The sequence below is a fragment of the Halichoerus grypus genome, chromosome 10, assembly GCF_964656455.1.
Source record: "Halichoerus grypus chromosome 10, mHalGry1.hap1.1, whole genome shotgun sequence".
NCBI classification, from domain to species: domain Eukaryota; kingdom Metazoa; phylum Chordata; class Mammalia; order Carnivora; family Phocidae; genus Halichoerus; species Halichoerus grypus.
The window spans coordinates 123,839,689-123,867,663 of NC_135721.1; the positions used below are offsets into that span (position 1 = coordinate 123,839,689).

General features: G+C 41.8%; 1 protein-coding gene across 3 annotated transcripts in view; it reads left to right on the top strand.

The window, feature by feature from the left end:
* STK4 (serine/threonine kinase 4) overlaps positions 1 to 27,975 on the top strand; it is a 95,493-nt gene that overhangs the window by 52,141 nt on the left and 15,377 nt on the right. The gene's annotated exons all lie outside the window — the stretch shown is intronic.

A 27,975-nucleotide genomic window follows, 5' to 3' on the forward strand; every position in this document is an offset into this window, starting at 1 on the left:
GCTTGGAATTGTTAATGGTAAAAGAAATACTCATCGAGGGGCGCCTGGGTGGCTCAGTCGTTAAGCATCTGCCTTCGGCTCGGGTCATGATCCCAGGGTCCTGGGATTGAGCCCCGTGTTGGGCTCCCTGCTCCGCCGGAAGCCTGCTTCTCCCTCTCCCACTCCCCCTGCTTGTGTTCCCTCTCTTGCTGTGTCTCTGTCAAATAAATAAATAGAATCTTTAAAAAAATAAATAAATAAAAGCCGTTTAGACCAGAATTTAGCAAGGTAGAATCACATGGAAGGTAGGTTAGAACACAGATTACTCAGTGCTGACCTCAGAGACTCTGATGCAGTGAGTCTGGGGTGGGGCCTGAGAGTCTGCATTTCTACCAAGTTTCCAGGTGATGCTGACACTGCTGGCTTGGGGATGACACTTTAAGAAACTGTCTGAGGCTGTTATTTCAAATGCTTGATTTGGGGTTCATGTAAGAGCTATCTAGCAAGAATACCATGACACTAAAAGTCCTTTTCAGGAGCTCCTGGGTGGCTCAAGTGTCTGCCTTCAGGTCATGATCCCAGGGTCCTGAGATCGAGCCCCACAGGGAGTCTGCTTCTCCCACTCCCTCTGCCCCTCCCCACACCCTGCTTGTGCATGTGCGTGTGCTCTCTCTCTTCCTGTCTCAAATAAATAAATTTAAAAAAAATCATTTTCATTTGATCTTCGGTATTTTTTGTAATAGCAGCTCATACACACCCCAGCTAAACTTTCTTTCATTGCTTAGTTTGCAATTCTCTTAAAAGAGAAATCATAAATTAATTCTGTTGAAATTTTGACAGTAAAAATAGAATAAAATTTTATATGGCAGGATGGGGTTGGTTCAGGCCCAATGTGGACATATACATATCCAGAGGATTTACAGCAAGAATCCCAGTGCTGAATGCCACTAAGTGCCAGACAGGTTAGTTAATGCAAATGAATGAAGTTGGCCAGACACTGAGAAGACCTGGACCTAAGGAGGGCAGCTGCTGCTCAGCTCCAGAGAACTGTCTTCCAACCATGTAGGTTTATTATGGCTGGCTCTTCTACGTTTTCAAAATAAGTCAGAGAGCCAATATTTCTTTTAAAAGTTCTCAAGTTTTAAATACAGGCAGCTACTGAAAGATTTGTGAGCCCTGTATAGGGCACACAAGAAGGTCTGTGGGCTGGATGCTGCCAGTTTGTGAGCTCTGGTGTAGAGGGGGCGGTCTCAGGCCCTTCTCCCACACGGGCCAGGCATCATCCAGGCTGGGCAATGTGCTCACCCACTCATGGTGCTCGCGGCCACTCCCTCCAGCAGTCACCTCCTTCCAGAATGGAAAGCATGCTCTCTAAAGACCCATTAAAGCCCCTCTGCATAAGCAGCTTGCCCGCTGAAACAAATTCTCCACCAGTGATGCTAGTCTGGGAAAACTACGGCAGAGAGAAGTGAAGTCTTCTAACACGGGAACTACCGATCCGAAAATAATGATTAGAATGACTGGACTTTCAGGATCACTAACTACTATAACATTTAAAAAAAAAAAAAAAAGGAAACTACACCTAGGAATACAGATTTGAGGATTCTGACGCTTTCTGTCACAATGATGATATCTGGTATCCAGAAGTTATTTCATCTTTGCCTAGAGACTCACTACACTGAGAAAATCAGTCCTTACAAATATGCCGAAAGACAACCATGTGGGCAACAGAGAATAACGAAAATGATTCGAATCTCACGAGTCGACTAATAACTGAGTGAATAGCTGATAGTAACAGGTGATGCTGAACAAGTTAATGAGGGCACACGTGATAAAGCAAATGAAGCTGGGCTCTCCTGCGGCTTCAGTGGCCCATCAGCTGACCAGCCTCAGGCGAGTTGTTCTGGTCCTCACGCGATCTCCTTCGCTAGCAGTGTCAACTGTGGCCTTCCTGCTGCTGGACAACGTGGACGTCAGGTTATGGAAGGAGGACGTCATTACCTGGAGGCCAGTGAGTAGGAGAATGAAAAGCCAGGCCTAGAAAGGCCTCCCAGAATCCAGTTATGACACCCAATCTGAGTTCTTTGATAAACAACCACAGAACCATGACAGAATTTAAGAGTGTAAAAGTTAAAAATCCTTAAAGAGAACATTTTTTTCCAAAAATATTCAGAAAAGGAATGCAGACTAGTCAGCTTACTTTTCCCCCAATTTTTTATTGCCTCTACTCATTAAATCTCTGTGAACATTAACAAGTGTCTGTGGTTGAGGGAGAATGTTCACTGCAGAGAAAGGAAAAACACACCCAGTTTTTCATAAGAAACTGTGGAACAATTTAATATTCATCCTCAAGCAAAATTCAGAGTAGTCCTCTCAGAGAGCCTAAAATTAGGATAATGATTAGCAAAACGGCAAAGACGCTACAAACCAGCACGAACTGCCCTCTGGTCTAACTCTTAAATAGAAAGTCACAATCCCAAATAAATGATGAAAGATAGTGTGTCCTCACTCGATGAGTATTTCTTTTTTTTCTTTTTTCTTTTTTAAAGATTTTATTTATTTATTTGACAGAGAGAGACAGCGAGAGAGGGAACACAAGCAGGGGGAGTGGGAGAGGGAGAAGCGGGCTTCCTGCCGAGCAGGGAGCCCGATGCAGGGCTCGATCCCAGGACCCCAAGATCATAACCTGAGCTGAAGGCAGTCGCTTAACCAACTGAGCCACCCAGGCGCCCCTAAGCGGTTTTTAGAGTGTAGTATATTTTTATATAAGTTTCTTCTTTCTTTCCTATTAGGTACTACAGAGATTCAGAGAGAAGGACGTATTTGCATCTTATTAGCATTGCATGATTTTTTAGTTTCCTTTTTACTCTCCTTTTGCATCTCCTGTACTCCAGTTGGAGGTATCAAAGAAACACATAAAATAAGGAAAATGTCCTTTTGTAAGTGACATTTGGCAAAGAAAGAGCCAAACTGTTGAGTGAAAAAAGTATTCTGAATAATTTCACTGAGCTTGTAGATGGTTGTGCGTCAGACTAGGTAGCAAGTCTTCCTCAGCAATCTCTTAGACACTCTCTGATTCCCCAATAGGCATTTAACAGTATTTAGTTACGAAATGTAATACATTTAACAGGTTTTAATTATGAAAAAAGATATTCTCTTTCTTCCTATGAAGGCAGTTGCTATTTTGAAATGAACTTTTTGCCCAGAATGGCAAATAGGAAGTAATTTCATCAGGAGTGGTAGAATTCGATACTGAAAAAACCTTCATATTTTCTTTTGAAATTGAATACTTTTGCATTTCTGAAATTAAATTACTTTATTTGCCATATTGGAAAAGCAGCAAAGGTTCCCTTTAATGTTTAATATATATTGTGATAAAAGCATAAATAAAAGATGCGGGAAAATGCAGTATTTGCTGAAGTTGGTATTTGATAGTCTATAAACAGATTGCACACAGTGAATTGCTTCTAGGAGAATTCAGACCCTCCCACTTTGCCAGTCGTAAAGCCACAAAAGACTGTAAACTTAAATCCAGTTTGGCCCATGAATCCTCCAGACACACTGTAATGTTTCAGTCTAAGGTGGTGGAATGCCAGGGGGGTGAACGCGACAGATGAGGCCGTGCTGCCCAGGAGCTCACGGTGGTGAGGGGAACAGACATTACAGGTAGTCTGTCTGCTCAGCTAATAATGGCTATTTAAAGAAAAAAAAAAGCCACAGTAAAGAAGTAGTATGAGATAGTATGCCTTGCAGTGTGAGGGTACATGAATGAAGAGGGGCAGCATCTACAAAGGCCCCAAAGCAGGACGTAGTGGGCGCGTGTCAGGAGAGACCGAAGCCTGGAGACCTCGTGGCTGGAGCAGAGTGACCAGGAGGACAGCAACCCAAATGTAAACACTTCGGTGATCAGAGTACGTGTGAGCGCGTAAAATCCCCTTGAGGGGCTCCTGGGTGGCTTAGTCGGTTAAGCATCTGCCTTCGGCTCAGGTCGTGATCCCAGCGTCCTGGGATCGAGCCCCACATTGGGCTCCCTCCTCAGCGGGGAGCCTGCTTCTCCCTCTCCCTCCATGTGCGTGTGCTCTCTCTCTCTCTTAGATAAATAAATAAAATCTTTTTAAAAAATCACCTTGAGATCAAAATAACCATCAAAATCCAGCTAAATCTTGTTGATAAGAGATATAACTAAAATAAAATATCACTGAAAAGTTTAAAATGGAAGAATGGAAAAAGACACACTGGGTAAAATCCTCCCTAAAAGGAAGTAGGTGAAACAATATTAATATCAGATAAAATTGAATCCAAGACAAAGGACTATTATATGGGGAAAGATATTTTATATTGCTGGAAGGTGTAATTGGCCGGAAGACCTAAGTCGTGAACTTCTGTAAGCATGTGGACTTCTCCCAAATTGCTAGAGATACCACCAGCAAAGAGAAAACGGCAATCATAGATGAAGGCTTAGTGTTCTCCCAAAAATGGTCATTTCAGTTAGATTAAAAAAAAACAAACAAGAGTTACCACAATTAACAAGATTGATAAAACAGAAAATAGGAACATTTTTCAAGTATCTATGACACTTTTAAAACCTATGCGGAATATTCACAAAATCTGACTATGTTTTAAAGTGCTCAGAAAGAAATCTCATACAGAAATCACACAGCCACGTTCACTGACTGTAACACAAGAGAAGTAGAAATTAACAATAAAATAGTTAAAACCACTTTGTTCCACTTGGAAATGTAAGAATATATCTCCCAAGTATTTGTTTTCAAGATAAAATAGAAATTGTAAACTGTTTAAAAATTAATTACAAGTACCTTACAGAATTCAGATCTCTGTAAATTAAACCTACGGGGTTGCAGCAAAAATGGTAGAGGGAGATCAAAAATCTCAGAGGGAGATTTATAGCCTTAAATGTATTTTCTCTTTAGAATACAAGAAAGATTGTAAATTAGACACAATGGGATAAAGATAAACACAGAACTCAGTGAATTAGAAAGCAAACAACAAATTAGTAAAACTAAATTAGTAAAACTAAATGTAAAACTAAATTTTGGTTCTTGGAAAGGACCTGACATTTGGCAGAGTCGACCAAGTTGAAAAGAAGGTCCCAAAAAACCGTGAGAGCAAAGGGGAGAGAGTGTTACTAAAAACAGAGGAACGTTAGAGCCGTAAGAGAATATTATTATTTATGATTTTACATCCCTATACTTGAAAACCTAGATACATAGATGTCGAAACATGACGCCGTTGTTACTTCCTATATGGAAATGTAAAGTATCCAAGATGCTTTTGAACAAGAACAGTGAGGTTAGACGTACACCACCAGCCGTCAAAACGTACAAAACCACAGCAATGAAAGCATCGTGACAACTGGCACAAGAATAGAACACAGATTAGTGGTATAGAGAACAGAATCAAGAAACATACCTGTGTATATATAGGAATCCGTGTAATAATAAGATGCAAAGTAATGCAAACTGTGATACCATTTGTGTAAATTTTCTAATAATGACAACATGCTGCATATTTCCATATATGTGTACACGTGCAACTGCAGAGATAAAACACAGCATATGAAATTATTTGATGAGTCATTACCTTTGAGGAGAGCTTCAGTATTGCTTGCTTAAGATTAAAAAAACAAACAATGAAGTGTTTTAAGAATTCTACATAGATTTTCTTTGTTTTAGTCTAAATAGAGTTAGCCAGAGCTTCTGCAGAGCTAGATGATCTAGTACTTTTCAATCTTAATAACTTTGCAAGTATTATTGATTATTAACTCTTGGTATATTAGCTTTCGGAGTACGTTTCCTATTTATTCAAATGAAGTTATTTCCAGATTTCTTTTTTTTTTTTTTAAGATTTTATTTATTTATTTTGACAGAGAGACAGTGAGAGAGGGAACACAAGCAGGGGGAGCGGGAGAGGGAGAAGCAGGCCTCCCGCTGAGCAGGGAGCCCAACATGGGACTCGATCCCAGGACCCTGGGATCATGACCTGAGCCGAAGGCAGACGCTTAACGACTGAGCCACCCAGGTGCCCCTATTTCCAGACTTCTTATGACTCATTCTGTAAACAGAATTGATAGTAGCTGGCCCCCACATGAACTCAGTCTCTATTCATTGAAGTCCTCTATGTATACCTTGTGTGAATAGGCAAGACTGCAAGATCCCTGACAGCCAGGACTTGATTTAACTCATCTTTGTATTCCTAACACCTAGCAGTTGCTTGGCTTAAAGTTAGCACACTATTTTTGATTAAATGCTGACCCAGTCTCTGAATTAATTCAACAAATAGTCACTACCCTGAGAGAGTTCATAGTGTGGCAGAAAAGACAGATAATCAAATTACTTTGATACATTGTGCTAGTAATAGCTTACATTTATTGAGAACTTATGATGTACCGGGCATTGGACTAAGTCCTTTATCTGTATTAGCTCAGTCCTTATAACCATCCCAGGAGGCAGATAATATTGTTGCCATCTTACAGATAAGCAAACTGAGGCTCAAAGGGAGTAAGTAATGGACACAGCAGGGATTTGAACCAAAGCAGTTTGGTTCCATAGGCCATCCTCTTAACCACCTTGTGGTTAATTCTGTTGATAAAGTGCATATAAAAATTGCTGTAGGAGCCCAGAAGAGAGCAAGAACCCCAGCAGGAACCCCAGGGAAGGCATCAGGAGGTCTCATTTGAAGTGGTTTTTGAAAGACCATAGGAATTCTTTTTTTTTTTTTAAGATTTTATTTATTTATTTAATTGACAGAGAGAGAGAGAGACAGCATGCGAGGGAACACAAGCAGGGGGAGAGGGAGAGGGAGAAGCAGGCTTCCGGTTGAGCAGGGAGCCCGATGTGGGGCTCGATCCCAGGACCTGGGGATCATGACCTGAGCTGAAGGCAGTCACTTTAACCAACTGAGCCACCCAAGTACCCCAGACAATAGGAATTCTTGAGCTAAAGGAGGGAAAGGGCCTTCTAGGCAGAGACCGGGCGGCGGGTGCATGGAGGCCTTGAGGAATGTGGGATGCCAGGAAGCACTGAGAGATTGTATTTCAGGCCCAGAGGGTGTGGGTATGTGAGCAGAGAGGCATGGGACTGAAGGCCAGCTCTTCGATGAAGTAAATCGTGCCCACTGTGCCCTTCTTTTTTGGGAAGTATTTAGTACTCTTTTAGATTTTTCCTAATTTCCTCAGAGAAATTAAAAATAGATTCCTAATGCAGCCCAAAGAGCTAAGCTAATACCTCTCTGAAGTTGTGTGATAATGGGCCCATCAGGATATAAAACCATTGAACTGTCAATTCAAAATTAATATGATAAAAGTAACAGAACCTGAACAAGATTGATTGTTTGGATTCCCTGGGTAGTTAAAGCCATTCAGGTGGCTCTTTGTGGGAGGGAAGGATGAATTTTAGTCCTGAGGTTTCCCCGGGAGGGTGACAACAGCCTATAATTTTCTGAAACTTCATCTTAACCCGTCTTTCCTAGATCAGAGCTCCAAATATGATTGTGAAGTGGAGATTTCTGTGGGTTTTTATAAAGAAGCTTTATGAAGCTGTCAGGACATAGTTGATTGCTCATTGTTTAAGAAGTTGCGCTTTTTGCTTTTGGTTACACACATCAGAAATTAGACATTTGGTGGAAGGGAATTACTACTTAATTTGTAATTTAAAACCATGATCGATATGGTGGCAGAGACGCTTTATTTACTCATGTTTAAATTCATGCATCTTGATGTGTTCTGGGAACTTCAAACTTTATCTGCCATTTTATAGAAACAAAAGGACTCCCCAAACATTTTGTCTTTGAATTTATTGTCCATTTGTTTTGAAATGAGTTTTAAAAGATTAGCGCACATCCTTAAATTTCCCAGCCTCCATTGGCAGGATGGAACCTAATGTCTAAAAGTTTGAATTTTATCATTGGCAACAACCACTCTCTGTTGTTTTCCCTGAAGTGACAAGCCTCACTTTGCTCATTTTTGAGAAAATGGCTTCCAAGCGCCCAAATCCGAAGAACCAATTTGTCATTCTTTCAAGTAAACATGGTGCTCCACAATAAAAACAGCTGGTTTAGAGCATCGCTTATTTGCACAAGTACTTTGCTTCAAGACGACCGTCTTATTTCAGTGCACAGTGTGCAAACTTCCCATTTCATCACAGATAATATTAAAAAGACATATACTCAAAGGTTGAACTTAAATAAAATTAAAACTTTTTACTACTTCATCAAGGACATACTTCAGGGAATTGTTTTTTGGTTAGTTGGCTGCTTGTTGGTTTTTTACCTGGAGCTTGTGGTCCTGAAGAATGTAATAGCTGCTAGTTGCCACTTGGCGCCGCTTGATTCATACAGAGTGGCTGGCGGTTTCCCTCACCGCTGCTTTTGTCCCGTCAGGGCAAATGCCAACACAGTAGAAAAGGCAAATAATGTCTTGATATTAGTATGAAAATAGTTGGATCTCACAGGTTCCTTAAGAGGGTGTGTGGAGTTGCCCAGGGGTCTGCAGGCTACTCTTGGAGAACTGCTGATCTAGAAGCTTGCTCAGACTAAAATCCGTTCCTTTCAGCAAGGATAGTTCATGGATGGGACGTGTACTTCCATCAGGAGGTTCAGAATACCTGGATATATGCTCGTCTCTCTTCTTCTCTTGTATGAGCCACTGAGGGCCATTGCCTGGATGCGTGATTTCATCCAGGGTTGCAAAGTAGTGACATTTGATCATTCCTTTGCCATTTACCAACTGAAATATTTCTGCAGTGAAGTGCTTCATTAATTATGTAATCTCAGCTATAATTTATATAGGAAAAATAATGATATGGATTTAAAATATTTGGTGTGTTTCAATCCTTGAAGTTACTATTTTTTTATGTTCAAATTCTTCCATCTCGATGTGATCCCAGTAGTTTGTTCTTTTTTTAAAAAAAAATCTGGTTTAGCGATGTATATACTCCCCAGTAGTTTTTCTCATGGCTTCCTTTGTTTCTAGTCTGACGAGATGTCCCAGGCTCATGTTGTACATTTCCTGCTCCAGACATGGAAATAGCCACATTTTTAAAGCTTTATTGAGATATTATTAGCAGAGAACATATGTAAGTTGAAGGTGTACAGCGTGATGATTTAATACATGTATATATTGTGAAATGATTGCCACAATCAGGTTAGTTAATACTTTTATTCCCCACACATAATTACCTGTGTATGTGTGTGTGTGTGTGTTAAAAGTTTTAAGATCTCTTCCCTTAACAGCTTTCAGTATGTGTTACAGTGCTGTTAATTATAGTCACCGTGCCGTACATTAGATCACCAGAACTTACTCATCTTATTCTTGGAAGTTGGTACCCTTTGACCAACATCTTTCCTTTTCCCCTCCCCCCACAGCCCCTAGCAACCACCATTCTACTTTCTTTTTTTTTGGTTCTTGGAAACAACCATTTTTTGAGGGAACTTTCTGCTTCCTTTTAGTGGGAAATGGTATTTAGAGATCACAGCCTGGGTACAAGGTGTGCTCGTTGCAGTTAGGTCATTTCTTTTCTAGGCCTTTTCAGTGGATAAAACCAGAAACTATGTTTATTACAAACTTGTGAGTCTTACGCTATTTCTAGCACAGGTTCAGTATCACAGGGCTTGTACTTATAACCACACTGATCCTACATCTCTAACTCATTCCCGCATGCTAAATGTCTCACTTCCCAGCAACAACAATATAACTGTTCATCTGCTTTATGTCCCATAATACACAGGCCATTCTCAGAATCACAATACCAACACTTCCACCAACAATAATTACTTAAAACAATTTAATATGTATTTGTATTGCAGTTCTCTTTGTCCTTAGGCCATATCCCAGCTGAGATGCAGTCAAAATCACTATATGTTAAAGTCACTTGCAGTAATTTCTGTGTTGTTATGCCACAGACACAATGTGCAGATAGATTTGTTGTTTTGTTTTCTATCTTTAGATATTGCTTTTTATTGCTTCAGTTTATAGTTATATAAACTATTCAGTTCCAAAGGTAAATCTACAAAACAGAGTTACTTTGACTTGCCTTCTATTCATAAACCCTCTACTGTTTCTTCCCTTTTTTGTTGTTGAATTCTGATTATATATATTTACAAATACGTGTATATTTGTACTCCCGTTCTTAGATAAGCAGTTTACACACTTTCGTCTACCTTTCTGTTTTCAATTAACTATATGACCTAGAAATTACTCCATAGCATTGTAGAGAGATAGTCCTCATTCCTTTTTTTCTGATGCTTATATTCTTTGTGCAGGTGAACCATAGTTTATTCAGCCAGTCCTCTGTCGATAGACATTTAAGTTGTTTGCAGTGATTTTAAAGTTGATCACTTCATAACCCTATTTGTAAACAGAGAATTAAGCTTTCTCTAATTGTCACTTTTGTAAGGCTCTTGCTCTCGCCTTTCAGTTTTGAGAAGCAAGGTACATACTTCAAGTGTTTATAGCTTTTTTCTTTTCTTCTTTTGTAGTTAATGTTGTTTTTTGTTTTCTGTTTTATTAGTAACAAGTAGATTTATTCAGAGGTATCTCTCTGCCGCAGTCTGGTGCTGTTAGTTTGGTGATGCTTAACAGTGTTCCTGTGAAGGGGGCAAGGTGAGGTTTCTTCTGCCTTTCATAGTTTGGAGATCTGAAGTCCAGAGACATTAAGCAGCTTTGCTACTTAATGCCAGAGTGAGGCAGAGAACCCAAGTCCCCAGGTTGCTTCCTGTCTCTGTTAATCCTTGGGTGCTTTCTTACCTGAAAAAAAACAAAACAAGACAAACTATGAGCTCCAGGCACATACTAGGTACATAGTTAAAGTTACAAAGCAGTGAAAGAATCATCTTTCAGATCATGTGTGATGGGGACTGTAGTGATGAGGAAGAATGGTTTCAACTTTAGTGTGTATCACTGGGAATTTTGTGATTTAGAGGAGTATTTACGATTGACTTGGATGGTTTTTTTTTTAAAGATTTTATTTATTTGACAGAGAGAGAGAGAGCGAGAGAGGGAACACAAGCAGGGGGAGTAGGAGAGGGAGAAGCAGGCTTCCCGCGGAGCAGGGAGCCCGATGCGGGGCTCGATCCCAGGACCCTGGGATCATGACCTGAGCTGAAGGCAGACGCTCAACGGCTGAGCCCCCCAGGCGCCCTTCGGATGGTTTTTTTCATGCTTATTCAGAACATACTACAGATTGACAAGCTTTGCATTTCATTAATTATTTATGTAAATAATTCTCCTTGTTGGAACAATTTAATTTTTACCTTCTGCTGTTACTATTTACTTTGTGACTATGGGTTATTCAGTATTTATGCTGTTGTTCAGGAAATGTCATGCTAACCAAAAAGGCATTATTATTTTCAGAACACTTTCCCTTTGACCAAATACAACCTCTATGAAAACAAAGGTGTCTATTGTGGAGGAGTCATGCTGGCCCTGGCAAACATTCGATATTCTCTCTGAGAGTCATCTCTCTGTCGCAGTGTGCCTGTCGGTCTCATTCAGGCACCTAGTCCCCACTTTCTTCTCTCTCAGACTCTGTCATCTATTCAGTATTTGCTTTTCTGTAAATTTACTTTTCTTACCTTAGTGGTAGATATTGAATATTTGTAGTCATCTTCATGTTGGTTGCTCATCATCTTGTCTTTCTTTTCCTCCCACCCTCTTTATTTATTATTACTGCTGTTGTGATAAGAATACTTAACATAAGATCTACCTTCTTGGCAAATGTTGAGGTGACCCGTACAGAGTTGTTAACTATAGGCATGATGCAGTCGAGCAGATCTCTAGGATAGTCATCTTCCCTGCCTGAAGCTTTGTGCCCTTTGACTAATACCTTCTGTTTTGTCTTGTCATACTTTAAATTTTATTGGCAGGGACACTTGTTCTCTTAAGGTTGTAGAACTTGAGGAGAAAATGATGAAAGTAGCAGTTATTGATGGCGTATTGTGTGGTCAGTCCCTGTAAATATTTTCCCCCTTTGCATCTTACAGAATCCTCGTGCAGTTTTTATTCCCACGCACTTGACAGTGAGGTTCAGAGACTCTAGGTCAATAAGTGATGGTGTTAGGTTTTTTAAATCCAGATTTTCTGATGACAAGACCGTTGTTTTTCTCAGCATGACACAACTTACGTGAGAAGTGTTGTATACGCACTGGTGGTGAGCATTGTCTAATTCAGAGGCTCCGTATTTTCTTTCTCTGACGTGCCCAGCGCTAGCCGGGGCCCACAGGTGCTCTCAGTGTGTTCTTTGATTACGTTGTTTGAAACCATGGTGGGTTATTTGAAAAGCTTTCCAAATCTTTTCATATTTTTTTTCCAATAGCCATTCATCTGTGTGTATAGGAGCATGTTAATTAGCTTATAAATTGGATTTATGTGCAATTTAAATTTTTTGCCGCTTCTTCAGTAAGGTGTTGGTAGAAAACATCAATAGGAGCTGCGGTGTTGGGAATCCCCTAGATCAGAGGTGGATAGAGCATGAAAGGCATTTAGCAAAGTGCCTGGCGGTCCTACTCTATTATTTATATGTTGGTTCCTTTCAGAGCAACAACTTAGATGTAGTTAAAGGGAGCCATGCATTGAGAATCTGATCTCAGACAGTAAATAGCTTTGTGTCCTTCAGCGAGCCACCTAATCTTTCTGGGGCTCTTGTTTCTTCATCTGCTAAATAAAGGTGAGATTAAAAGTCTTCAAGGGCCCTCAAACTCTCTCAGTCTTTGTGTGTTAATCTTTAAAATGGAGATAATGCATACCTGTCATGGGGGTTATTTGAGCCTGAAAGAGAAAGCCCATGTAAAGCATATAGAAGATGCTCAGCATACGCAGGGGGTTTTCCTTTTAAAATGCAGGGAGGTGCTTCGGATGCCCCGGAGACCAAAATGAGCCTGGGAGGCAGTATAACCTACTGACCGAGAGCCACGTAGCCCTGGGTTCAGTGCGGGCTTCACTGTTCATGAGATACGTAACCCTAGGCAAGTCACTTAACCTAGAAGGAAGATACTAATCATATTTATGTCAGGGTTATTGAGAAGATTAAATCAGAAAATGCTGTTAAAGTGCTTAGCGGAGTACCTGACACATAGCGGGCTCTCAGTAAATCTTACTTACACGTGTAATATTTAGGTGGGAGAGATGAACCACCAGGGGAAGAGCTTAAGGTAATGATGTGGGCTGCCCAGAGCAGAGAGGTGGGGGCCAGGCCTCCAACCTGCTTCATGGTTTTGTTGAGGGCCCTGCTATAGCGGCTCCCACTTCCTGGTTAAATGTTGTCTGCTTTGAAGTGTTTATTTCATACCTAAGATGAGCCTAATTCTGTTGTGACTTTACTAGTCACAGGATTTAAATATCAGACGCACTGGGTTCAAACAGACCTTTTGTGTGTTCTCTGATCAGATTACTTCCCTTCTGTGCCTGCCTGGAAGCTATAAGACCTGGAAAGTTCCCACGTTGATGTTCTTTTTCAAAATAGTTTTAATCCTGATGGTGCCACTGGTAACATAAAATAGCTCGAGAGTGTGTGTGCGTCTGAGAGAGAAAGTGAGAGGACCAGAGAAAAAAAGAGACAGACCGGCAGAGAGACACAGAGAGCCGTACCTGGGAGCTCACACCAGCAGGTGCTCCCGTTTGAATGCTGGTTTGCGTTGTCCATGATACAGGAGCAGAAGGTGGCCAGCTGCGGGCAAACTCACATCCCCTTTGCACATCCACCAGTCCCTGCCATTTGCTCTTTATTTAGGAAAATCCTATTAAATATTAAATACTATTCTAGGATTTTGTAGCCTTCAGGCATGGATGTATCTTTTAAAAAATCTTACTTATATTCCTTTTTTAAACTAAACTTTTTAAATTTTGAGATAATTGTAGGCTCACATACAGTTATAAGAAATAATATATACAGGTCCTCAGTACTCTTTACCCAGTTTCCGCACTGGTAAGTCTTACAAAATTATAGGGCACTACCACAGCCAGGATGTTGACATTAATACCTCAAGATAAAGAACCCTTCCACCACCACAGGGAGCACTCCCGTTGGCTTTGATAGGCACACCGTCCACACTACATTTCCTAACTCTTGGCAACTGCTAATCTCTTCTCCATTTGATGTGTCTCTTTTGGAGTTTAAAGAATCTTCAGGGAGTGACGTTTCAAATGAAGTCAGGGAATCTGCTGTCTCCCCGCTACCCACCCCGCGGGGGGCTCTTGTCCCCAGATACGGCAGGACCAAGCTCAAAGTGAAGGACCTCACACACCTGACACGCTGAAGAGATGTGCCATTCCAGATCCTCGTGGATGTTTTCCACTTGTGAAGTGCGGCTGTCATGATAAACTCCAACCGTTCTAGGATTCATTTAAACCGGTTCCTGGCCTGAGTCCAGATCTTGTGATAAAATACCATATGCCATCCGTCACACGATCTGTGGCGGTTCTTCTCTGGGCCAGCTTGGCTGATGAAGGCAGCCGCTGCCCAGAGGTTTACTGCCGAAGGAGCGTCTGACAGTGGTCCTCTGAACTCAGCACTCTGTGGGAGCGTTTTCAGAAACAGTGCTTGAGTTCCTGGTGAGAGGTCCCTAGGTGGGGGTTTATGTACCTTATATAAGAAGGAACGTGCTGTGCGTGTTCGCCGCTGTTCACTCACCCCCTCTCCCCGCCCTCACTTTTGTTCCTGTGGAAAATGAAGACCTCACAGAAGGCCTAGTCTTTCCTCCCTGACTGCTGCCCCCCTCCCCGCCTCCCCTTCCTTCCCCCTCCTTCCCCTTCCCTTCTCTGCGCTCTGGGCCCAGGCCTGTTGGACAAGGCTGGATGCCTCGTAGCCCCGAGGAAAGCTCAGTGTGCGAGCAGATGCCTTGTCAGGTTTCTGTCGGGCGGTGATGCGTCCCAGTGACCTCTTGGAGCTGCTCCCGTGCCACAGGTCTCCTTCCCAGGAAGGGGAGCCTCCCCGGCTGCTCTCAGAGTCGTCCCAGGCAGCAGCACTTAGCCCTGGGCCAGTGGGGGGCCTGGGCAAGGGAGAACCAGTTTGGCCGGGCACGTACATGTTCACCATTTGAATTAGTGAAATGGGCGGGAGCGCTCCAGTTCACCACAGAGCATACCACTTCCTGTTTGCTGTTTCATAACTGGCCTGTTGAGCTTATTTTTATTTCCTGTGCCATCCCCTGAAAACATGTGCTTTTGTGACCTCTGATTTAACTAATCCCAAAATCATTTAGGTGGCCTCCAGCTTTTTAATATGAAACATTGCTTTAATAAACACCTTTGCATGATATGCATGGCCTTAGAATTAATTCCTGCAAGTAGAATGCTTGGGCCAAACCATTTATAAATTTGAAATTATGATACATATTGTCAGATTTCTCTGTTGTTTTTGGTGTCTGAAGTGCCAGTTTGTGTTATTTATGTAATTATTAATGGAATTCTTGTTTTCCTTATTAGTTTCAAAGTAAGGTTACAGGCCTTTTAACGTATATGGTAAAAATACTTTCCCAGCTTTTTTTCCTTCCTCCAAATTTTTATTTAAATTCCAGTTAGTTAACATACAGTGTAATATTAGTTTCAGGTCTAGAATTTAGGGATTCATCACTTCCGTACATCATCCGATGCTCATCACAAGTGCACTCCTTAATCCCGGTCACCTATTTCCCCTATCCCCCACCCACCACCTCCCCTCCAGTAACCCTCAGTTTGTTCTCTGTAGTTAAGAATCTGTTTCTTGGTTTGCCTCTCCCCCACCCCACCCCCCGCCATGTTCATTTATTTTGTTTCTTAAATCCCACATAGGAGTGAAACATACGGTATTTGTCTTCTCTGACTGACTTATTTTGCTTAGCATAGTACAGTCTAGCTCCATCCACGTGGCTGCAAATGGCAACATTTCAGGTTTTTGATGGCGGAGTAATATTCCATTGTGTATGTGTGTGTGGCGGAGTAATATTCCATTGTGTATGTGTGTGTATATATGTGTTACATATATGTGTGTGTATATACATGTACATGCATGTATGTGTGTATATGTATGTGTGTGTGTGTGTGTAATACACATACATATACCACCTCTTCATTCATCAGTCAATGGACACTTGGCCTCTTTCCATAACTTGGCTATTGTTGATAATGCTGTTATAAACATTAGGGTGCATGTAAAATATCTGGATTTTCCCAGTTTTTAAAAACTTTATGGTATCTAAGTGTTCAGGTATTTAAAAATTTTTTAAATACCATATATGTTAATATACCATATATGTAAATCAAAATACTTTGATTTAGCAGCTTTTCCTTTGTGCCTTCTGGAATTTAATGCCATGTTTAGAAGTTTCTCACATCCCAAGATTATAAAAATGGTAACCCTTACTTTGTTTTAGAATGTATACTTTTTTTCTTTTTCCCTATTTATTGTTTGTAGTCTGTGTTGATGGAAAGGGTAAGGTAGCAATCCACCTTCATGTTTTTCTAATCAGCTAGCCAGTTTTCCTAACAACCAACAATTTTTAATATACATGGTGAATTTGGAATTACCAAATCTTAATGGCTTCTATCTAAAAGTGTCGTTTTTATAGATAGAAATTTTCCATTTAAAACTCTGAGTTTCAGTATTTTTCTGCTGTTAAAACCTCTAGAAAGGAGCTGTGAACAGAACACCATATTGGTTTTGGCATTCACTTTAATGCATCTGAAATAGGCTGATTCTACAGAATTTGATCCAGAGTACTTCTATGTCTTGATGCTTTTTTGCCAAGCAAAATTGATTATTTCTAACCACAAGGCCTTCAGGGTTGGACTGAGAAAAGAGTCAGGGGTCCTCCTGAGCTGGTTGCAGCTTATTTCATTTGGCATCAAGTACAATGCTTATTTTTCTCATAAGTTTCTTTCTATTCTCTAGCCTCCAATGGTCAATGCCCCTCGTTGCTGAGGAGTTTTTTGGAGGGAAGGGCAAATTCAGATCCTGTTTGTTCAAGTCCTACTAATTGTATCTTTTAAATGCTTTTTTTTCCTTGGCAGTTTGATGACTAGATATCAGAAGTCTTTCTTTGACAGATAGTCCTAGCTTTCTCTTGTACTGTGGAGTTTAGCTGTGGGTTAGATTTGTTGTACTGGTATATTTTCCCCTACAGTAATGGGTCGCTCTATCACATAGATTTTCTTTATAGCTTTCATTAGAGGTGCTTTCAGTAGTTTAAAAATTTACTTGAGTATCTTAGTAGCTGAGCAGATTCCTCTTTTGTAGTCGTATTCTCCTAAATTATTATAATTTCTTTTAAAGAAGGTTTTATCATCAGTGCTTGTTTTTAGGTTCAGATTACGGGCAGGGAGGCAGGTTCTGCAGTTGTGGTTGACAAGGCAGTATACATAGTGGTTGAACCCACCAGAGTCGTCATTCAGGCTTCATAACCCATCTTTGCACCTGTTATGTCACCCGACTAACTCAATTTCCGTACCTGTCAAAAGTGGATAAAATCACACCTGTCTCTGTTGTGGGACTGTTGTGAATCTCCTGTGAGATAATGCATACAAAGCACTTAGGACAGTACCAGGCCCACAGGAAGCACTCAATAAATGTTATTTTTCATCATCCGTTTTAGTGTTGCTTTGCCCTCTTGCGATGTTGCAATGCTCTTTTTTTCCCGCTCGTAGTGTAAAAAGAATACATGCCTATTACAGAAAGTTTAGAAATTGAAGAAAAGCTTAGGGAAGAAAATTTCTTCTGTGGTTCCACAGCCCCCAGTGAGAATCAGTTTACGTTTTAACCTCGCTGCTTCCGGGTTTTTATACTTGTATGTTGTTTTTCATAGCTGAGCACATACTATATGTGTAATATGGTATCTTGATTTTTTTTTTCTCTTAACATATCTTAAGCTCTTTCTCCTATCATTAAAAACATTTATAAAATTATCACTTTTGATGATTACATGATAGTCCCTCACATCGTATTATTTTGTTGACTTAATCGTTCTCCTTTTATTTGGCATTTGGTATTTGGAACTTTGAACTTTTTTGGTTGGAATTAGGTTGCTTTTAGGTCATTCCGCCTTATGAAGCCTGGGTTTCTTGCTGTCAGTGACAGGTTTAGGAGTTGAGGCTTCGTGTTTGCTTTTGTTGTTTTGTCTGTTGGGTGTGTGAATTCAGGCAGCATTTGAAACATGAGACCTGGTGCCCTCAGACTCTTGCCTTTCTGTTCTGGAGTATCTCCATACTTGTTTGCTTTTTAATCTTTTTTTTTTTTTTTTTTTGGTGAATTTCTTTTCATAATCCTGTGCTGGAGGAAAGATGAGTGGAGATCATGATTAGTATTGTGGCCTCCATCTCTCCAGTACCGTGTGGATGTCCTGGAGCTAGCCAGGATAAACACTAGTTGCATGTTAATGGATCTTTACTGGGTAATCATACTGAGCAGTTTCTGGTAAGAAGACTATCCTAAATCGTTCTGGACAAAGGTATACTATTTTTGTTTCAGATTTCTCATTTTCCCTGTAAAGCTGGGTTTAAAATCTGTTAAGGCTGAATTCATTTGTACTTGGGAATATAATGAGATCTTGTACTTTTTACTTTCAGAAAACCAGCCAAGAACAGCAGTCCGAAAAAGAAGTATGCATCCAGCATTGCCAGGGAAACCTGCTGTTTAGATATGCTTTCTGAGAAAGCACATGGCCAATGAATGTCGTCTTTGTCTCGTCACGGCAGCTTGGTTCTGCTGGTGACTAGCGCCAGCTGATTTGAGCTTAGTTTTAAACTCAGTTATTGAAATGGCACTGAGCACGAGACCTAAATGCTGGGGGTTTGTGACCCCAGGAGGCTGCTTCAACGATATCAGCCGGTGTGAGCTTGACACTGTTTTTCATTTCCTTTGTTTGGCTCGGAGGCTGCTTGATCTGTGGCCACTTGGCAGCTTGCTTCTTTAAAGCTCGTCCTTCCTGGCCATTTATTCTCTACTGTTAAAATATAGGATGGTTTTTATCTCAACCACATGGTGAGCCCAGAGTGCAGACCGCGGATTTTGTGAGTTTTGGTAGTGGAAGTATGGACAGTGAAGAGAAAGAATTGAGATGGAGGTGGCTTAGGGTGGAAGATCAGAAATGGGTCCTAAGATTCGCACATAGTCTCTTGGCGCCCTTGGCCCTGATCTCGCTTCCCTGTGGCTTCACTCGAAGCACAGGTGACAAGTGGTCTGCGTCTCGGAGCTGTAGTCTCTCAGTAAGCCGTTCCGACATGGCCTCCGTCCGAGATGATGGGTTGTCTGAGGCCAGAGGGTCCTGCCAGGGCACGTGTGTCAGCTCCCGCTGTCTCTCCAGCAGGAGGCACCGTCCAGTGTCTTCTTGACCAGGGCTGGTCATTTCTGAGAGGAGGGGGATTCCACAGTCGGGAAGTAGTCCAGACCACTGCACCAAAGCTCTGCCTGAAGATACTGTGTCTTTTTATTTTGCCCAAGATTTGTCCCCAGGGAACTTCTACCCATGTGTTTATTCAGATTGTTTCTCACAGGGACTTTTTTGCAATTAGCTGGGATTACCTAGCTATTCCATCTTACAGGTAGAGAAAGCAAGAAAGTCTCTTGCTTTTAACCACTTAGTATTATGGTGACTTGACTTGAGTAAACCTTGCCAGTCTTATGCTAACTCATTGTTACCAAGGCAAGCAAGGAAATCTTGGGTGTTCTCTGTATTCAGTGTTGCTTTGATGGTAGCTTTGTGCTTTATTCTCGCTCTAATCCAGACTATGAGGGGAAAAGCACCTGACCGGTAGTAGATGCTGAGTGATACTCCATTAAGAGTACAGACTAGCGGAGCGCCTGGGTGGCTCAGTTGTTAAGCATCTGCCTTCGGCTCAGGTCATGATCCCCGGATCCTGGGATCGAGCCCCGCATCGGGCTCCCTGCTCGGCGGAAAGCCTGCTTCTCCCTCTCCCACTCCCTCTGCTTGTGTTCCCTCTCTCGCTGTCTCTTTCTCTGTCAAATAAATAAATAAAATCTTTAAAAAAAAAAAAGTACAGACTAGCATCCGACAGAACCATATTCAGTTTTGGTCCCTGCCCCTTGTTGACTGTGTAACTTAAGATTATGGAATTCTGCAAACCTTAAATTTCCTGTCTTTGGAACGGATTAATAACTAGAGCTGTAGATTTAATTAAGATCAAATGAGATTATAATATGGGAAGAGTGCTTAATGTAGTGACCAGCTAATAATGTTTAGTAAATACGTTTTCAGACGCTGGCTTAGATTACTGTTACGGTTATTATTACTGTCGCCATTATGCAGCGAGGTCCCAGGTCCCGCACTGTCCGCCAGGCGGCGCCGGCGGGGCCTCTGCTGGCCCCTCTGTCCGACCTGCCCTTCGGCTTTCTTGGCTCACTGGAAGAGCAGTGTTAGCATTCTGAGGAAGGGAGGTAGGCATCCAAACGATATCTCTGGCCCCTGGAGGGCTCCCCCTCTTTCCTAGGAGAAGTTCTGGGAAGTAAACTGCGAGTTCTGGGAACGGCCGTGTCTGTCCCGCGCATAGGGAAGCACCTTTGCCTAGTGATGGCGGCGTTGCATCTGTTTGCAAAGATCGTTTCACCTTCTGTGGCCCTGACATTCCGGTGTACGCGGTGAGCGTCCTGCTCCTCCTCCTTTGTCCTTGTGGTCCACATTTCTTAGTCCGTGGTCTTTATGGTTTTATTCCAGATAAATCTGGTCATTTTTTTCCCCGTAGAAATCTTGATTTCATCTAAGTTTTAAAGTTTTTTGGCATAAAGTTTTGGATGTTAAAATTTGCAGTGTCTGTAATTCCAACTTGCTCTCCATTCCCGATATTTGCTTCTTCTTCTTTTTTAAAAATCAGACTCATCAGAGTTTTTCTTTTTTTTAGTCATTTGAAAGAACCACCTTTTGGTTTTATTGATCCTTGCCATTGGGCATTGGCTTTAGAATTCATGAATTTATGTTCTTACCTTTATCCGCTTTCTGTGGGTTTATTCTGGGTGTTTTTCCTCCTTAGTTGAACAACTAAGTTTGCCAATTGTCAGTCATCTCTCTCTTCTAATATCTGCATATAAGGCTATAAAATTCCCTTTAGGTATTGCTCTAAATACCTTCCACAGTTTTTGATATGTAGTTTTTTTGTTTTGTAAATTCAGGTTTATTGAGGTTTCACTTACATACCATAAAATTTGCTCCTTTTTAAGTGTACAGTTTGATGAGTTTTGACAGATGAATGCAGTTGTATAAACACCACTGTAATGAAGATCTAGAACATTTCCGTTACCTTGAAAAGTTCCCTCATGCCCCAGTTTTTGTCCCGATAGTCTCCTTTCCTACGATGCCATGTGAATGGAATCATACAGAATATCACCTTCTGTGTCTGGCCCTTCCATTTAGCACGCTGCTCTGAGGTCCATCCATGTTGTTGCTGTCTAGGGACTGGTTCCTTTTGATTGCAGCGGACTTGTCATTGTGTAGAGATACCACAATGTGTCTGTCTATTCACCAGTAATACAGTTTTCAGTGGGAGTGAGTCAGAGTATTTTAATTCTGCACTTGGGCTGTAAATACACTAGACTATTCTGGATTTGAGGTTGTCTGGGCATTTTTTACATTTAAATTTTTATTTGGGGTTTGGCATTTTAGAAGTTTTTCCATTAGTGGGCAAGCATGTGCTCATGTGTACTCACTTCTGCCCTTCCTCCCTGTAGCAGTCTGGGGCCAGTTGGGAGACAGAAACCACGAAGTAAGTTAAACAAGGGCAGTTTAATACAGGGAATTATTGCCTACGATAAAAGAGTCACTGTAAGGTCTAGGGAAACTCTGTGTGCTTCCCTAGGGCTGAGGGAGCGTGGCCCAAGGGAGGACAAACTACCAGAGATTCTGGCCTCGGGAGAAAGCAGAGGATAGCCCATGGCATAGCAGAGGGGTTTGGCTGGTTTGGCTAGACCAGAGCTGGCCCAGGGGTCCCGGGCCAGCCATAGACTACCCGCTGCAGTACAGGGGACGAGGAGCTGATCAGCAGCCAGGAACACGGGTGAGCAAAGGAGGTCTGGGTGCTGGTGGAGGGCAGGAGGCCTTCAGAGCCAAGCTGGGACTCTGGTGTCCGTGTCAACATGGCTGCCGAAAGGTTATGGCCAAGCCAAGGCTTCAGGGTCTCAGACAAACCAGGTTCTGGGCTGTCACTGGGCCATACTTCACCAACTGTCCTCGCATCCATACTACCAGCCCCTGTGCCGGAGACTCAGGAGAGCCTCTTCCTCCCTGCACTGTCCCTTCAGCCTCTCTGCTGAGAAAACTTAATGTCACACATACTTCAAAGGAGAAGTGCTTAAAGTACCATTGTTCACCTCAGAACATTTATCATAAGAGAAGGTGCATTCAGAGCTGAGAAGTAATAAATCGGTAACTGATATACTCTTCCTGTTCTTTTTAAGAGAAATACCATCAAGTCAAAAGCAGTACTACCCACATGTTTGTGCTATTCATAGACACTTCACGAGGGGACAAGGATTTATGAAAATTAGAACTTACGAAGAATAGGTTTATAGACATACATAAATCTCATATTCATCATGGTATATTACCACACACATCATGGTATTATCACTGTTCTCCCCCCTCCCAATCATTACAGATGGAAAGTTTTGTGTCAGACCTCAGGTTGGAGGCAGTTTCTTTATTCATGATGCTTGCCCATTACAGAAAACATTTAGGATACAAGTTTTTTTTTTTTTTAAGATTTTATCTATTTGAGAGAGAGAGAGACAGTGAGAGAGGGAACACAAGCAGGGGGAGTGGGAGAGGGAGAAGCAGACTTCCCGTGGAGCAGGGAGCCTGATGCGGGGCTTGATCCCGGGACCCCGGGATCATGACCTGAGCCGAAGGCAGACGCTTAACGACTGAGCCACCCAGGCACCCCTAGGATACAAATTTTAAAGAAAGTTTCATACCAGAAATTTAACTGTTGTTTTTTTGTTTTTTTAAAAGCTAAGTGTTTTTAACGCCAAGCTTAGATGAGCTAATACTAGGAATATGGTGATCATCCTTTCTGAACCAAGAAACTAAGACACGTGGTCTTTACAAAGAAATTTTTCTGGTTTGTGAATTTTTACACATGTGAAAAATATTATCATGGCATAAATTAAAACACATTTGATTGTCCATACCCAATTAAACATTTGTTGAAAAGAATAAAGGGCCATCTCAAAATACCAAGAACATATACATATTAATGCTTTTATAGACTAAGGAATAAAGCCATCTTTTGTAGACAGTCTTAAATCAGAAAAAAAAAAACAAAAATAATACAAACTCCTATTTAGCAGTTATGTGGTTTGGCAGAATTGAAAGTCTTATGCACACACACACAACACACACCCCTACTGCTCTGACCTTATGTTTCTGACACTGCAGGGGGCTCAGGTCCCCAAGACTCGATGGTCATTACAGAAGGATTGCAGCATGCTTTGCAGGTAGAACAAGTCTGCTTTTGTTGGAGAATTCTTTTTTTTTTCCAAAGGATATTGAGAGAATATTTCTTTTTGGGTATTTAGGTTGTAAATCTCAGACATTTCATTACATGAGAGTACCCAGCAGTAGGGTTTGCAGAGGTTTTATATACTTTCCAGAAATTAAGCACTGTTCACTTACAAGTTTTCCCACATCAGAAAGCCCAAATTGTAAAAATTCAGGCCTGCAAAGTAGCTTACTCAGAGAGCTTTGATGCATTCTCGACCAGTTTTCTGTAAACATTTTGTTCTTTCGGTGTATTTAAATTGGACCTTCTTTAGTCTGAGATACCTTTTAAGACTGCCTTTGTTAAATGAAGTGAGATCAATTTGTATTTTAGCTTTCATTTTGCTTGGGATTCTTTGGGCTTCTTTCATTTGGCAAGATGAGAGAAAAAGGCCTGGCCTGTTTGTTATCTTGGAAATTTCCAGCCCAGGAAAGTGTGCAGAGGCGCAGCTTGCAGGGATTCTGAGGTGACCAGCTAGCTCTCTTCCTGAATTATTAAGCTACATTAAAACAACAGCTTGGCGCAGTTTGGGTTTTAGGTTTTCATATCTTCTGAAAGATTAATATCCTTACAAGAATGATGATAGGTTGGATGTCTCCCTTTAGTGCTTTCTGCTCTCAGGAGCATCACACTCTTCTCTATTCTTGTACCCCACCTTCTTTGACATTTACCATTATCCCAGATTAGGTGTTCGCTAACTTCCTGAAAGTTTTCCTCTCACAGTTTAGCTTCCTTCAGTGTGAAATTTATAAACCAGTGTAGAGCTGCTCTTAAAACTGAATTTTTCTTAAAGAGCTATCATAAGCAACCAAGACTAGAGTGAATTTTTATGTCCATTTTTCCTTGTATCTTTATTGCAATCATGACACTGGCTGTGCTGTTCATTTTGATTTTGGCATGCATGGGTCAGTTCGGAGTGATTGACATAATCTTATTTAACAAACATATTATACTCTTAGGTTTATTTATTGATTACATATTTCCAAAGCTTCTTGAGGGAATCAAATAAAAAGTCAGTATCATTTTCAAGTAAAGATTAGGGATATGTTTCTTTATTAAATATTTATTGAGAACTCTTTTCTGCTGGCCTGACTCTCTGAAAACATATTAGATGTAGTTCATGCTCTTAAATAGCTCCCACTTCAGGGAAAGGAAGAGGTGGTTGGCAAGAGGGAAGAGTTAGAGCTTGGGTTGTTCTGGAAGGTTGAATGGGCATCCCCTAAACTGAAGACAGGATTATATTCAGCAGACGCATGGAGGTGTGAAAAAATATGGTGCCCGAAGGAATTTTGAGTAGCTGTTAGTAATATTTACAGATGAACTCATAAGTCCTCTTGTTTACCTAACCTCATTTTATTAGTCTCCCGTATCTCAGGTGCGATAGATACTTGAAATAACAAGATTTGCATTTAATTTAAAAAAATTCTACAATTCAGACTTTGTCCTGAATTAGAGTGAGCGCTCCTTCTTTGCACTATAAATGTATATTTACAAAGGGCAAGGTCTTTCTCGCCGACTGGCCACGAGGATTCTTCCTTCTCTGAACTCCTGTAGTGCATGCTGCCGTGACACAAGGTGGGCTTGGGCTTTGCAGTCAGGCGTGCTAGGGTTCATAGCCCAAGGCCACCACTTACACTTCCTGGCTTTGGGGCCATGAGCAAATTCCTGTATTTCTCCAAGCCTCGGTTTCCACCTCGGTAAAGGCGGATTCTACTACTTATTTCGTGGACCATTCTGAGGATTACATGAAATAATACATGTGAAGTGCTGAGCACATAGCACTCAGTTAAAAGTAGCTCTGATTACAGTTCGCAGTCATGAGTCACCCAGTAAGGCCGCAGACTGTAGCTTGTTTTCATGACTTACCTGCCTCGTTTAGCTCCACGTCTAGTGTACAGGGATCCTGCTGTTACTTCCTGCCCCGTACGCACCTTTACTCACCCCCACCTCTACCATCCCTCCTCCTGCCCCAGCCAGGCCTGGCACACGTGGCAGGTACTCCCTACCTCTTTATAATTAAAGATACAACGCTAGGTAGCAGCCTTGCGGTGCCTCTTAAGATCCATTATTCTTCGGTATTTGGGGTATGAAAGTTTCCTTATGGGTTCTTGCTGTGGAAAGCCAGAGGCACGCTGGTAGGGAAAAAATCTGGGTCTGGTCAAAACTTGTTTACCTTAGGCCAAAGACTGTTATAAAACTCACAGAACAAAAACAAAACAGCAACAAAATCAGGAGTGTTGTGATTTAAGAGTGAGCTGTGGAAGTTCATGCCCGAACAGAGCTGGAGTAAATTCTAAGCATGCAAAAGCACTACTTCAGAAATTAATTTTGTCATGTAAATCGAAGGATGATTTTTGATAAATCACAAAAAACTAACAATACACAAGTAATAAACTTTGTATTATAGTGAAACCCCATTATTAAAAAAAGCACTTTCGCGTTTTGTCGTCCTGTGTATACGGTGCATCAGAGCGCGTCCTTCATACACACACGCACGTGTGGTGCGCACTGGGCTTCTGGGCGGGAGGCTCCCTGGAGACAGCCTGCAGGTTGTTCGAAGCCAGGCTCCTGGCCCTCCTCAGAGCTTGTGTCATTCCATCAGGAGCCTGCCTGGAGCCAAACTGCTTTGTTTTACCCCAGCTTAAGGTCTATGTTTCATTCCAGTCTTCTTGGTAAATATCTGAAATACATGCAGCCCTGTCTTCTTCGGTTGGAATTCTGAGAACAGTTCCATGGATTGACTTGAAGGAATCATAAACTCAAAGTGGGATTAATAGTAGGTTTTGCATTAGGAAGGTTTTACAAGGGGCTGATGGAAGCATAATTTGGCATGACCATAATTTGAATCAGAGGAAATTTCCCATTAGAATTCTCACAGGATTCATTTAAGCAGCAAGATGTGTTGAAATTGAATGGCCTCATACTGACTTCACCCACACAAGCTGTTATTTGATTGTCAGCTTGCTTGCTTGACTACCTTCTCACTCATCTGCTGAGAGATTACTGCATCCCCTGAGAATCTGACTAGAGTCACCTCTCCCCAGTCTCGAATCTACTCTTGGATAGAGACAGAGTCACATCACGAAAGGATGAGTATCTTTGATGGAACTAAATCAGTGCCGTAGATGCTTTTGACTGCCCTTGGTGCATTTTCTCTATTGCACTTTTGCTGACCTTCTAGTGGCTGGTGTTGAAGGTAAGGAACGGCATGTCGGTGGCATCATTCAACTCTATCAAGCTTCCTTGTTGTCTTGCTAAATTCCAAAGGTGTGTTCTTTCCTTATTCTGGGCCACTATAAAAACATCACCTGTGACAGGGCATCAGCCTGACGCACCTGTCCAGAAGGGGTGATGTCTTTGAGAAATCCTGCTTGTAATACCGGATGCAGAATTAGGAGTGCTCAAGCGTCATGTGTACAGAATTGAAGCTTGTCCTTAAACACTTTGGCAAGTCTCTCGGATGGTTTTCTGGGGACATTGCACAACTCTATTTCTATAATAAACTTCTGAGATGAGAGTTTCTAGCCGCAGAGGAGCAGAACTTTGAACCCTGTACCTTGGGTATGGGCCAGACCCGTTTGTTCACTGTGGGCCTCGTTGCCAGGGTAGGATGAAACTCTGCTATACATTTTAATGTGTTTAGTTCAGCTTGACTCTGCTCATGCAAGACAGGCTCATTGTCACTCTAATTCCCGTGAGGTATCACTTGTAATGAAACTTTAATCGGATCTCAGCTCTTCTCTGGGCTGGTTGACGCAGTGTAATTCAGAGTTTCAGAGTTGCTAAGGCTGTTTGAGAAGAAACCAGTTTCCACATATTCATATATTCATGTATTCATAATGCTGGGAATCTGAGGGTTTTGCTGTGGTCTGGCCCCAAGGAAACAAGCCAGATTCATCCGATTTGGGGTTTCTCACACAGAGTTCAGCGGAGGCCCCCCTGTGTGTGGGGTATGTGTCCTGCACCATTTTGGGAGCTCATCAGGCTCAGTTCTTCTAGCAACAGAGCTACCGTTTATATTACTTACACATTTTCTCCCTTTTCCAAAAAAGGATTTAAGGTGGTAGCTCCCACTTAACCACTTTCTTTCTAGTGTCCAACAGACACTATGTGATATACTTTAGCAACACCACTAAACCTCACAAGTTCCCTGCGGGATAAATACTGCTGTCCTCCATTGAAAAATGAGGAAAGTGAGGCACATATTAGGTGACTCGCCCGAGGGCAGAGCTCCCACGGGACCCAGGTCCATATGAGCCAGAGCCAGTGTTCTTGCCCCGAAACCTCGCTGCTTCTCCAGCACATGCTGCCTTTTACATTCACGTTGCCCAGCTGCGTTCCTGGCCCAGGAGAGCTGCCGGGAGAGTTGGTTGATTCGATCTGAATCATGTTTGGCAGCCTTGAGGCGGGTCACTGCCCCTCAGCAGCGGTGCCTGGCACATAGCAGGCCCTTGCCTAGTTTTACTTGAGGAAAGGCAGCGAAGTAGACAGTGTCATCCCCATTTTACAGATGAGGAAACCCGATC